Here is a 12,679-nt window from a genome sequence, read left to right on the forward strand (position 1 = left end):
ATCTGTAATTTTACAGAATTATTTCTTTTTATTTTATTTTATTTTTACACTTTTGAAAAAAAAAAAGACTAAAACTTGAATAAAATTCCAAATAATAGATGGTGGATTTATGCTTCTAAGATAAAGTATGAAGTAATTTAAAGTATAAAAACTTTTTTACTTGATCTAAAATTAACAGTTTATAATTTGAATTATAATTTTAATGGAAAATCTGTCAATTCTATATATGAACAAACTTTTATTCACCTTAAAGATCCATTAAATGTGCAAGATTTTTTATCTAAAGTTCCCTCTAAAACCTCCTATTACACTCATTGTGATCTAAAATTAGCAGAAGATAATAATAATAATAGTAGTAATAATAATAATTTTTCCAAGATGGCGCCGTGCCAGCGGCAGCTAGTTACAGCAGCTCCGGTTAACTTTAGGTCTGTTTAGTTATTTTGTAGTTATTTTGTAGTTTTCTTCTCTTTTTAAGTTTTTCTTTTCAGCAAGTAGGGTGACGCTTTTGTACGGGACAGACATGGATGTGCAAATAGCGTTTTCCCTACTTTGTTTACTACTGTTTTCGGAACTTTTTAAATCCGCATCTGGTGACCCGTTCAGCCATGGCTCCATTGTTTACAGTCGGGAACAGCTGTTGGCGCTGAGCCAGGCCAGGCCGCCGTCGTGGGAGAGACCAGACATCCCAGCTGAGCTCCGCAGAAGGAGGAGAGGATGCCGGGCAGGACTGAAGCGTCGGGAGAAGAGGAGACGCTACAAGCCGTCCGTTCCATCTGTGATTATGGGGAATGTGAGGTCTCTCCCGAATAAGATGGAAGAACTGACGGCGCTGACCAGGCTGCAGTGGGAGTATAGGGAGAGCAGCCTCATGATGTTCACGGAGTCATGGCTGAACGAACTCACTCCGGACTCACTTTTAACTCTGGACGGATTCCATCTGGTCAGAGCGGACCGGAACGTGAGGGAGAGTGGTAAGAGAAAGGGTGGGGGCCTCGCGATGTATGTGAATGAGAGATGATGTAATGCTGGGCACATTAGCGTTAAAGAGCAGCTCTGCACTAAGGATGTAGAATTACTGGCGGTCAGTCTGCGTCCGTTCTATCTGCCCCGGGAGTATTCACATGTAATAGCCATTACTGTGTACATCCCTCCCTCGGCTGATGCGGCTGCAGCCTGTGAACTCATCCACAGTGTAGTGTCCCAGCTGCAAACATCTCACCCTCAGTCTCTTATCATCATCTCAGGAGACTTTAATCATGCATCGCTCTCTGCCACTCTCCCCACGTTCACCCAGTACGTGACCTGCCATACCAGAGACAATAAAACCCTGGACCTGCTGTATGCAAACATCAAGGATGCATACAGCTCCTCACCCCTCCCCCCACTGGGCCACTCAGATCACAACCTGGTGAGACTGCAGCCCATTTACATACCTATGGTGAAGAAACAACCCCCCACCACCAGGTATGTGAAGAAGTGGTCTGACGAGGCCACTGAGGCGCTGCAGGACTGCTTTGAGACCACAGACTGGGATGTGCTGTGTGGTCCACACGGGGAGGACATTGATGCACTGACAGACACTGTTACGGACTATATCAACTTCTGTGCAGAGAACATCGTACCGACCAGGAAAGTACGGTGTTTCTCTAACAGCAAACCCTGGGTGTCCCTGGAACTGAAGGCCCTGCTGAAGGAGAAGAGGAGGGTCTTTGGATCTGGGGACAAAGAGGAGCTGAGGAGGGTGCAGAAGGAGATAAAGAAGAAGATCAAGGTGGACAAGGCCAGCTACAGGACCAAGATGGAATCTCACCTGCAGGACAATAACACAAGGGAGGTCTGGAGAGACCTGAGATCCATCTCTGGTTACAGCAGAGGCCATGAGAGGGGAGCTGCAGCAGGAGGCCAGGAGTGGGCCAATGAGCTGAATCTGTTCTTTAACAGATTCGACTCTGCTCCCACTCCTCCCCCCTCTCATCAAAGCACCGACCAGCCAGCTCCTTCTTCACACCTCAGCTCTCTACCACCAACACCACCAACAGCACCCCTCCTCCCATCCCCGTCTTCTACCACCTCCGGACTCCACATACAGCCCCATCACCCCTCCTCGTCTCACCCCCCACCATCACCTCCCCCTGCCACCCTCCCCCTGCCTCTCCATAACAGCTGATCAGGTGAGAAGTGAACTTAAAAAGATCAAGACCAGGAAAGCTGCAGGTCCTGATGGAATCAGCTCCAGACTCCTTAGAGACTGTGCAGACCAGCTCTGTCAGGTGCTGCTGCACATCTTTAACCTGAGCCTGAGTCTGGAGAGGGTTCCTCTGTTATGGAAGACTTCCTGCCTGGTTCCTGTCTCTAAGACCAGGAACCCCAGGGAGCCTAACCACTTCAGACCTGTGGCCCTCACTTCTCACCTGATGAAGACCATGGAGAGGATCGTCCTCAAGAACCTCCGTCCCCAGGTGAGCCAGTATCTGGATCCACTGCAGTTCGCCTACCAACCCAACATTGGAGTGGATGATGCAGTGGTCTACCTGCTGCACAGATCACTGACTCACCTGGAGAAACCCAGCAGCACTGTGAGGGTCATGTTCTTCGACTTCTCCAGTGCTTTCAACACCATCCAGCCTTCTCTGCTTAGGGTGAAGCTTGAAGGAGCGGGAGTAGACTGTCACCTGGCTGCTTGGACCATCGACTACCTCACCAACAGACCACAGTACGTGAGGCTTCAGGACTGTGTGTCTGATGTGGTAGTCAGCAGCATGGAGGTCCACAGAGGACAGTCTGTCCTCCTTTCTCTTCACCCTGTACACATCGGACTTCCACTACAACTCTGGGAGCTGTCACCTCCAGAAGTTCTCCGATGATACAGCCATTGTTGGGTGCGTATCTGAAGGGGACGAGCGGGAGTACAGGATGGTCATCTCTGACTTTGTGGACTGGTGTGAGCGAAACCATCTGCAGCTCAACGCCAGTAAGACGAAGGAGATGATCGTGGACTTCCGCAGGATGAGGACACCTCAGACTGCACCGGTGAACATCCAGGGTTTGGACATTGACATGGTGGACACATACAAATACCTGGGTGTTCACCTCAATAATAAACTGGACTGGACACACAATACAGAGGTTCTGTACAAGAAGGGCCAAAGTGGTCTCCACCTGCTGAGGAGACTGAGGTCCTTTGGAGTGTGCAGGACTCTGCTCAGGACATTTTATGACTCTGTGGTAGCGTCTGCTATTTTCTATGCAGTGGTCTGCTGGGGAGCAGGGAGCACTGAAAGGGACAGAAAGAGACTAAACAGAAGGTCAGGAGGAGGTTCTGTCCTGGACTGTTCCCTGGACTCCATAGAGGAGGTGGGTGAGAGGAGGATGTTGTCAAAGCTCACATCCATCATGGACAATCCCTCTCACCCACTGCATGACACTGTGGGGTCTTTAAGCAGCTCCTTCAGCAGCAGACTGAGACATCCACCCTGCAAGAAGGAACGCTATCACAGGTCCTTCATTCCATCTGCTATAAGACTTTACAACATCAGCATCACTGGCTGATGTTAACATAAACTGGACTACATCATTACCACCCCAAACCATAAAATTTGCACTGACATTCTTGCACTGCACATCTCTGCACTTTGAAACTTTATTTTATTTTTTCTGTTAAAAATTTTTTTCACCCTTGTATATATTGTAAATAAAGCTGCTGTAACAATGTAAATTTCCCCTGGAGTGGGGAGAAATAAAGAACTTTATCTTATCTTATCTTATCTTATCTTATCTTATCTTATCTTATCTTATCTTATCTTATCTTATCTTATCTTATCTTATCTATCTTATCTTAATAATAATAATGACAATGATATCAATAATAACAATGATGACAAAAATAATGACAACAATAACAACAACAAAAATAATAATAATAATGATAATAATTTTATTATGTAATTATTTCATCACATTGTAAAACCAAACAACAGACAAAAAATATATAAATATATAAATAAAATAAATAAATTTAGATAATAAAATTCTCATTGGACATTAACAAAACAAATATGAAAATTAAAATAAAATAGATTAAAATAAATATTTCTTAGAACAATTCCTGCTCAGCCGTCTCTGATTCCATTAAAATATTTTATAACATAAAATATGTAAATTTATAAAGATCTTCATGAAACTTTAACTTGATTTCGATTTTTTATAGAGATGATCTTTATTTTTACTCGGTGACCCATTTTCACAGATTTTTTTCTTAGATTTAAATTTGAGTCTATTTCAGGAATTATTAACAATAAAAACCGAAATTTTTCACCATTTATTCTCATCTTTTTATTGATACTTTACCAAATTCAGCTGCAGATGTTTTAGTTTATAAAAACAAAGAAACTTTAACAGTTCTTATTTTAATTCTGGGATTTATTTCTGCCTCTGATTCACGTCATCACCTGCTTCTAAGCCTCTTCTTACTTTCAGATCTTGTGAATTTTTGATGCCAAGAACTTCTTTTTCCATCCGCATCCTTAATTAATGTGACTGTTTAAGTCCAGGAAGCTTTAATAAAGTGGTTTTAAATCTTTAATTCTGATAAAGATGCCTCTCTGCTGCTCTGTTCTGCACCAGATCAGTCTATTATGGGTGTTTGTAAACCTCCGTTATCTGAATCTGTCATCTTTTTTTCAGCCCTTCCAGCTCGTTTCTTAGACACTTCCTCTTTCTTCTGACTTTTTCCTCCACGTTTAATGAGTCTGATTCTTTATCTTTTTTCTCCTTATTGTCTCTGTTGAGAGAAAAGACAAGGATTCTTTCTCTTTCTAATCCTCTGTATCGACTTGTCCCGCTGATAAAGTCAAATTAAACCAAATTAATGCTCATTGAAGGAGCCGAGCGACTCGTGTTCTTTGTGGTTTTTCTGATTCTCTTGATTTCAGAACAACCAGCGTGATTTTTTTCTCCGCTGGAGGAAATGAATTCTGACGACCTCAAAGATGGCAGCTCAGGTTTGGAATCTGTATAGAAAAATAGAGTGGAATGATTAAAAAAATAAAGCAAATGTCTGTTAAATAATCTTTTTTCTGTGATTTTATGAGATATTTTCTGTAATTTATGCTTCTAAAGTTCATCACTTTTGGCAAACCTTTGTTTTGCTACTGTTAAAATAACTGTTCCCTCCATGCTTTTATTTTGAAGGCATATTTTTAATGTTACGGGCTTTTATTTTGTCACCATTCCAGCAGTACAGGAAGTGTTTATCTCAGAAGCGGTTTCTTGACATGACGAAGACGCTGCTGAAAAGTCCTAAAATTCCCCTAAAGATGACAGAAAACGGTTCCAGCTGTTGCTGTCTAGCAAAGGATGTGTCTAAACTTAGAAGCAGCTGGAATGGAGACAAGCTCTTACTGTGAAGGAATGAGTGAAGGACAGAAAGGTGCATTTGTGTTCAAAATAAGGCTGATGGCTGAAGGTAAATAAAGGCTTTGTGAAACATCAGGAGTTCCACCATTGTCTGGCTGGGGTTTGCTACATACGTGACCTAAATATGTAGCGGGACTCAGAAACAGCACACAGTTCAATCTTTGATTCCATGTATGATTTCCAACTGATAAATCACAGTCATTTTGTAGTAGGATCACAATCATGTGATCATCAGCAGGTAACTGACACAGTGTTCACTTGTTGTCATGGTTACAGTGATGCTGTGCTGGCAGCTATATCTGGCAATGGGAAATCTTTAGCAAAGTCGTGGATCCAGACTATAAGCTGCATCACTGTGGAAATTTAATGAGGTGGTCCTTGAGTCATTTCTGATTTCCCCTAAAAATTTCATCCAAATCCGTTCGTCCGTTGTTGAGTAAAGTTGCTAACAGACAGACAGAATGAGAGACGGATTCACAAAGGTACGCTGACCGTCACATAACTGTAACTATGATGTTTTTTTATACATTTTGGACAACAATGTAGCACTCACTCTGCAGTAGCTCACTCTGCAGTAGCTCACTCTGCAATAGTTCACTTTGCAGTAGTTCACTCTGCAGTAGCTCACTCTGCAATAGTTCACTCTGCAGTAGCTCACTCTGCAATAGTTCACTCTGCAGTAGTTCACTCTGCAGTAGCTCACTCTGCAGTAGCTCACTCTGCAATAGTTCACTCTGCAGTAGCTCACTGCAATAGTTCACTCTGCAGTAGTTCACTCTGCAGTAGCTCACTCTGCAGTAGCTCACTCTGCAATAGCTCACTGCAGTAGTTCACTCTGCAGTAGTTCACTCTGCAGTAGCTCACTCTGCAGTAGTTCACTCTGCAGTAGTTCACTCTGCAGTAGTTCACTCTGCAGTAGCTCACTCTGCAATAGTTCACTCTGCAGTAGTTCACTCTGCAGTAGTTCACTCTGCAGTAGCTCACTCTGCAATAGTTCACTCTGCAGTAGCTCACTCTGCAATAGTTCACTCTGCAGTAGTTCACTCTGCAGTAGCTCACTCTGCAGTAGCTCACTCTGCAATAGTTCACTCTGCAGTAGCTCACTCTGCAATAGTTCACTCTGCAGTAGTTCACTCTGCAGTAGCTCACTCTGCAGTAGCTCACTCTGCAATAGCTCACTGCAGTAGTTCACTCTGCAGTAGTTCACTCTGCAGTAGCTCACTCTGCAATAGTTCACTCTGCAGTAGCTCACTCTGCAATAGTTCACTCTGCAGTAGTTCACTCTGCAGTAGCTCACTCTGCAGTAGCTCACTCTGCAATAGTTCACTCTGCAGTAGCTCACTCTGCAATAGTTCACTCTGCAGTAGTTCACTCTGCAGTAGCTCACTCTGCAGTAGCTCACTCTGCAATAGCTCACTGCAGTAGTTCACTCTGCAGTAGTTCACTCTGCAGTAGCTCACTCTGCAATAGTTCACTCTGCAGTAGTTCACTCTGCAGTAGTTCACTCTGCAGTAGCTCACTCTGCAATAGTTCACTCTGCAGTAGCTCACTCTGCAATAGTTCACTCTGCAGTAGTTCACTCTGCAGTAGCTCACTCTGCAGTAGCTCACTCTGCAATAGTTCACTCTGCAATAGTTCATGCTGCAATAGTTCATAGTTGGCCATCAGGAATCCCAACATGAACAGAAAACTGCAATCAGTCACTTCCACAGTATTGGACCTCCTCACTGTCACTCACTACACCTGAGCCAATCACCTGCAGTCTCTCTCCCACCTGGAATCCACCCGTTCCTTTGTTTGAAGCACATCCAGAGTCACTCAGTCACTTGAACAGCAGGATCACCCCACATTCACTTTCACTGCCTGGAATCTTGGAAATCACAGCATCAAAGAAAGTGAGTTAAAATTCATGTGAAACAAGTTGAAGCTGTTGGTATCATGCTAATACTCATGCTAATGCTAACAGGCCTTCAACTCCACAACCAGCTCTTGGATTTCTGGATGCCACCAACATAAACCAAACATTTTGCTGAACAGGTTAGGCTCCTATGGATGATTGAACTGATGGTGAGTCCCTGGAACTAACTGGAACAGTCTGAAAAGATTCACCCCTTCACCCCCCACTCATTGGCAGGCCTCAAGCCTCACAGCTTCATCCCTTCCCCAGTGGTGTGGTAGGACTTGTTCAACTTGTTTCATGGATTTGTTTTATGGATCAATTACTTTGATTAGCACCCCATTGACAACAGTGGAACCACACTCACCTGAATCTAGAACTGTCATTGCAGTATTGACATCGACCATAGCATATAATCACTTTAAATTGTTTAAAGTGTAACTGCTTTAGTGTGATTTGAATTGATTGAATGACAGGTGAAGGTTTGATTTTTCTGATTTTCTGTTATTGTTTTGTTTTATTATTTTGATCATTGTTCCACCTTGATACATTCAAACATTTTCTGTTGATTATTTTTAATACATTACCAGTAATATAATTTTTGTTTCTTGTGTCTTGCTCCCAGAGCTGAACCTTTTCCATAGCCGAGCCCTTAGCAGTCCTAATGATAGCATATTTCCATTACAAGTGCTACAAAATACTAAACTATGACGTTTTTGTCATATTTTGGACATCATACTAAACTATGACGTTTTTTACACATCTGGTCCAGCTGATGGAAGGTCTTGAAGTTCTCTGACTGGCCTGGACTGAAGATGGTCGTCTCACTGGATTTAAGGTTCAGATGCTCAGTAACAAACTCCACCAATGAGCCAACAGGGAAGCTTTAGGTTTATTAAATGTTGCTGTGAAGGTTTCGCTGTTTTTCTTTGTGAATGCAATGAGCTCCAACTGAAAGTTGAATTAGAACTTAGAAGTAAATCCTTCCATCTGAAAGGATTTAGTTGCATTAATAACCTCATAACATTCTAATTTTTATTCCAGTCTTGGTTGGAAATAGAATCTCTGTATTGATTCAGGTAAAAACTGAACTTCACAGCATGTTGGAGCAAAACAACCAGATGAAAACTGTGATGGTGTTGGATTGTCAGACCGTAATGTTGCAGCTCAAAGCAGCTTTTCTAGCTCAGTTCATTCTGACATTCAGCTATGAATCAACACAGCAGATGGTGATCCATGCTGTGGAAGTCTCACATCTCCTGATTTAATGGAGCTGCTTTGCACTTTTTACACTGTTTATTCACCAACACTTTATTTAATCAAAGTCCCATCTAGTTTTTATGAGGAATGTGATGTTTTAATTTCTCTGTGAATAACTGCAGTCTAATGGAACAGCTGGAATTGTAACATCTGTCCTGATATTGATCATGAAGTATTGATCAGAATACTTATGGTTAGCAGTCATCCCTGAAGTTTTACATTAAAATCTTTACTTGTGTTGTGAACTTTGGTAAGAAGCAGAAACTTTAGCGTTGCCATGGATACATGAGTGTTAAATTCTGTCCATGTTTCCATTTTGGGAAATTCAGTCCAGCAGATGAGTTTGTTTTTACTGCCAGCTACATTCAGTCTGAGATATTAAGAATAAATAAATGTGCATAATGTGGAAATGAAAAGATTTTATTTTTATTTATTCCTACAGCTGCTGTGTGGAAAGTTCCAGAATGTGGAGGAATTTAGTCTCACAATCACAGACAATAAATATTATCTGAAAGTCAGGTTATTTTTGTTTATCAGCACAATACAAAAAGATTCATGTTAGAAATATTCCAGTTAAGACTCTAGAATATCATGATTTATGTAAATTTACCTCAATAATATGAATGTTCAGGTTAAGATTGTGCAGTGATATTTATTATGTAAGTTTAGCTGATTAAAGTTTATGACTCTGCACTACAATATTATTATTTAAATTTACATCATTATTATAATATTTAGGGTCAGACCCGACAGTATTGAGATTAAGAAATCAAATATTCTATAAAATGTAAATACACTGAACTCATTTGGATATATTTAAGTGAGACTCTACAATATTATTTATGACACAAATCTATCTAAATTAAAATTTAAATCATTTTTACTCCAAACATTTACTGGACTGATTTGAATATTAAAATCACTCCTTTCTAATCCTCTGCTGTATGTTCAAACCTGAGGCCTTAAATAGAAACACACAAGTATCTGATTGAAGGAACTTCTGCAGAGTCCTGGTTCCAGAACATGATGATAGAATTATAGACAAACTTTAACAAAAGCTGCCTGAGAGTTTACAGCTTTTTATGTTAGATTTCTTCAGTAATTTAATGAGAGTTATCAGCAAAAATCAAGTGTTCATTTGATGAACTTCATTTCCTAAAACATCCAGAATTGGAGCTCATATCTTTGGCAGCTGTAAAGTTTCTGCTCCTTCAAAGTTCACAACACAATGAATGAATTCCTAAAACACTCTCAATGCTGGAGAGCTTTTGATGCTGAAGCAGTGAGCAGTTTTTCTGTTTCTTCTCTGGAGATGCACAATGAGGGACGTCTGCAGAGACTGAGAAAGAGTCTCACCACATCCTGACATGAGGAAAAAGACTTTATTGAAGACTACAATGAGAAAAACTATCAGACAGCAGACGGCTGCATTCAAGGTGAGATCTGAACATTTGATCTGGAACAGGAATTCAATAACGGCAGCATGAGCTTCATTTCAGTCTGTAGCTGCTGAATTCATGGATGAATCATCTGGCACTAGAGAGGAAGACCATCAAACATCCACGTCAGCTGATTGAGGTCCAAGAGTCTCAACCAACAACCTACAGAGTGAAGACCTCAAATCTGATTGGACGGCCTCCTATTCAGCCACATGTGTGAACAAATGCCTCTAAGCTGATTTGTTTTCTAAAATAAATCTAGTTTGAGTCCTAATCTATGCCTGTGTGTTTGCTTCTTTACACTGCTGTTAACAGTTTAGGCTGTTAGATTGTTCCAGATAAGACAAGTACAAGATTCTTCAGAGCCGTTCTACCATGAGCCTGACAGGAAGAACTCCAACAGCTACTGAATGTTCCTGTGGTCCCCTGAAGGCTACAGGAGTCCTACGAGGACGAGCCGGTCCACCTGATGGTGGCCAGTTGCTGCGGTTCAAAGCCAACACCGACTACGTGGACTTCTACTGGACCACACGGAGGCCTTCAAACCGGACCAACAAGTTCAGCGACTCCCCGACTCGTGGGTCTGAGGACGCCGCCGAGCCTCGGTCCAGCCAGCCTCCTGTCTGTGGGTGTTTGAGTGCTGAGAGGTTTGTGGATGCATGTGAACGTTCTGTGTTGAAACAGCAGCTTTGGACTCAGTAACGCCAGGAAAAACCAAGAGCTCCTTTATTTGTGACTTCCACTAAAAAAACTGAAGAAAATAAGTTTGCCAGGGTTCTGACTGATAACAGATTATTAAATAATGAAAATAATAGTTTAAATATTCCTTTAAACAATCCTTTTAGGTCTACATTTCCTTTACACTGACTTCTTGGTAAATGTCCAAGTATTTTGGGTGGAATATACCATTAAACCCAATGTTCAAGGGTTCTTCTGGGAATATACCATTCAACCAACCTTTTAGGTAAATGTTCCAGGATGTTGGGTAGAATATACCATCCGATCAACCTTTTAGGTCTACATTGAAGGATTTTAGGTGGAATATTCCTTTGAACAAACTTTTTAAGTTTATGTTCCAGGATGTTGGGTGGAATATACCATCAGACCAACCTCCAAGGTCTACAGTAGTGAATTTTAGGTGGAATATACCATTAAACTCACCTTTTAGGTCTACATTGGAGGATTTTAGGTGGAATTTTCTTCCAAACTGTCTTTTAGTCTACATTTAAGGATGTTTAGGATGGTATATTCTTCCAAACCAACTTCTCAGGTCTACATTTCAGGTGGAATATTCCTCCATACTAACTTTTTTGGTCTACATTGAAGGATTTCTTCTAAACCACCCTTTGGGGTCTATATTTGAGGTTTTAGGTGGAATATTCATTTTAACCAGCCCCTCAGGTCTCTTTGAGGATTTTGGATGGAATACTCGGTTAAAGCAACATTTTAGGTGCATGTCCAAGGATTTTTGGTGGAATGTTACTTTAAGGTGGATGTGTGAGGACCTTGTAGGTGGAATACTTCCTGAAACCAACCTTTTAGGTCAACATTCAAAGATTTAAGGTGGAATATTCCTTTAAACCAACCTAAATTTCATGTTTTGATCATTACCAAGTGAGAAACCTCAATCCAGATTCCTCATAATGACGTCTGAGATTTGTGCTGCTGTTATCTGTTTAGTTCAGACTAAATGACAGAAATCCACAACTGTAATTTTATTTCAGGACTCGGTTATTAAATGTCAAAACAATCCATGTGACTCTAAAAACAGCTTTACAAACTCTAAGATTAAACTCTCCACAAGGATCCGAAATAAGTTGGACTTCTACATGAGAGCTTTAATTATTCTTCATCTACTTCCTGAAAAGTTTGGTCAATAAAAAAGACAAAAACAAATATTTTCAGCTGAACTAAAGACAGACTTTGTGATTTTTCTGCTCACATGTTGTGTTGTTGTAAACTTCCTCTTTCAAATAAATATCCTCCTAACCCCCTGGAAACCAGCGTTTGTCCTGTTTTTGTGTTGCTCCTCTGCGACCCTAGACAGCCGGGTCCTAATGTTTTTTGAGCAACACACCATACTATGATGTTTTTACAATGATGGTTCTACTATGGAACCAGTTTGACATGTTCAGGTGTTCTTTGTGTAAAAACTCTGAGATTTCAGGTATCAGAAGGTGGTTTTCAACTTTTTTTGTTAACTTTCTGCTTCAACTTTAAACTAAATTTCCTTCACTAAGCCAGCCCTCTGGACTTCCAGTAAGCTGTGTTCCTATTGGCTGTCCAGGTGGCTGCTTGGTGTTATCAGGAACACCTGAGCAGCTCAGTGTCTTCCTGCTTTATTTAGCTGCAGCCAAACATTTCCTCTGCTTCTGTTCACCAGTGAACCGGGTTTGGCTCCATTGCTTTAGTTTGTTATTTAGGCGTTGGCTTGTAGCTTCCAGCAGTAAAATCGTCTTTAATGTGTTTCTTGGTGTGTTTTAGGGCTTTGTACTGGATAGTTGTCTTGGTAAATGTGGTTCTTTAGCCACAGTTAGCACATGGTGCTAATGTGTGCAGTGATTAGTGGATTTGGTGCAGCTGAGTTGTGTCTTTATCTTGGCTGTAGTGAGTCTTTAGAGGTTTCTGGTCAGACACATTCTGTATTCTTGTTTGAGAACCAGCG

The 12,679-nt window shown here is 41.2% G+C and overlaps 1 long non-coding RNA gene across 1 annotated transcript; it reads left to right on the forward strand.

Annotated features, from left to right (window-relative positions):
- The first annotated feature begins 8,079 nt into the window (after positions 1-8,079).
- On the forward strand, positions 8,080-10,288 carry LOC129348453 (uncharacterized). Its single transcript, XR_008600978.1, has 2 exons — positions 8,080-10,011; positions 10,075-10,288. It is a non-coding gene; the product is annotated as an uncharacterized LOC129348453 (long non-coding RNA).
- The last annotated feature ends 2,391 nt before the right edge of the window (positions 10,289-12,679 follow it).

The sequence above is a fragment of the Amphiprion ocellaris genome, unplaced genomic scaffold (genome assembly GCF_022539595.1).
Source record: "Amphiprion ocellaris isolate individual 3 ecotype Okinawa unplaced genomic scaffold, ASM2253959v1 Aocel_unscaffolded219, whole genome shotgun sequence".
NCBI classification, from domain to species: domain Eukaryota; kingdom Metazoa; phylum Chordata; class Actinopteri; family Pomacentridae; genus Amphiprion; species Amphiprion ocellaris.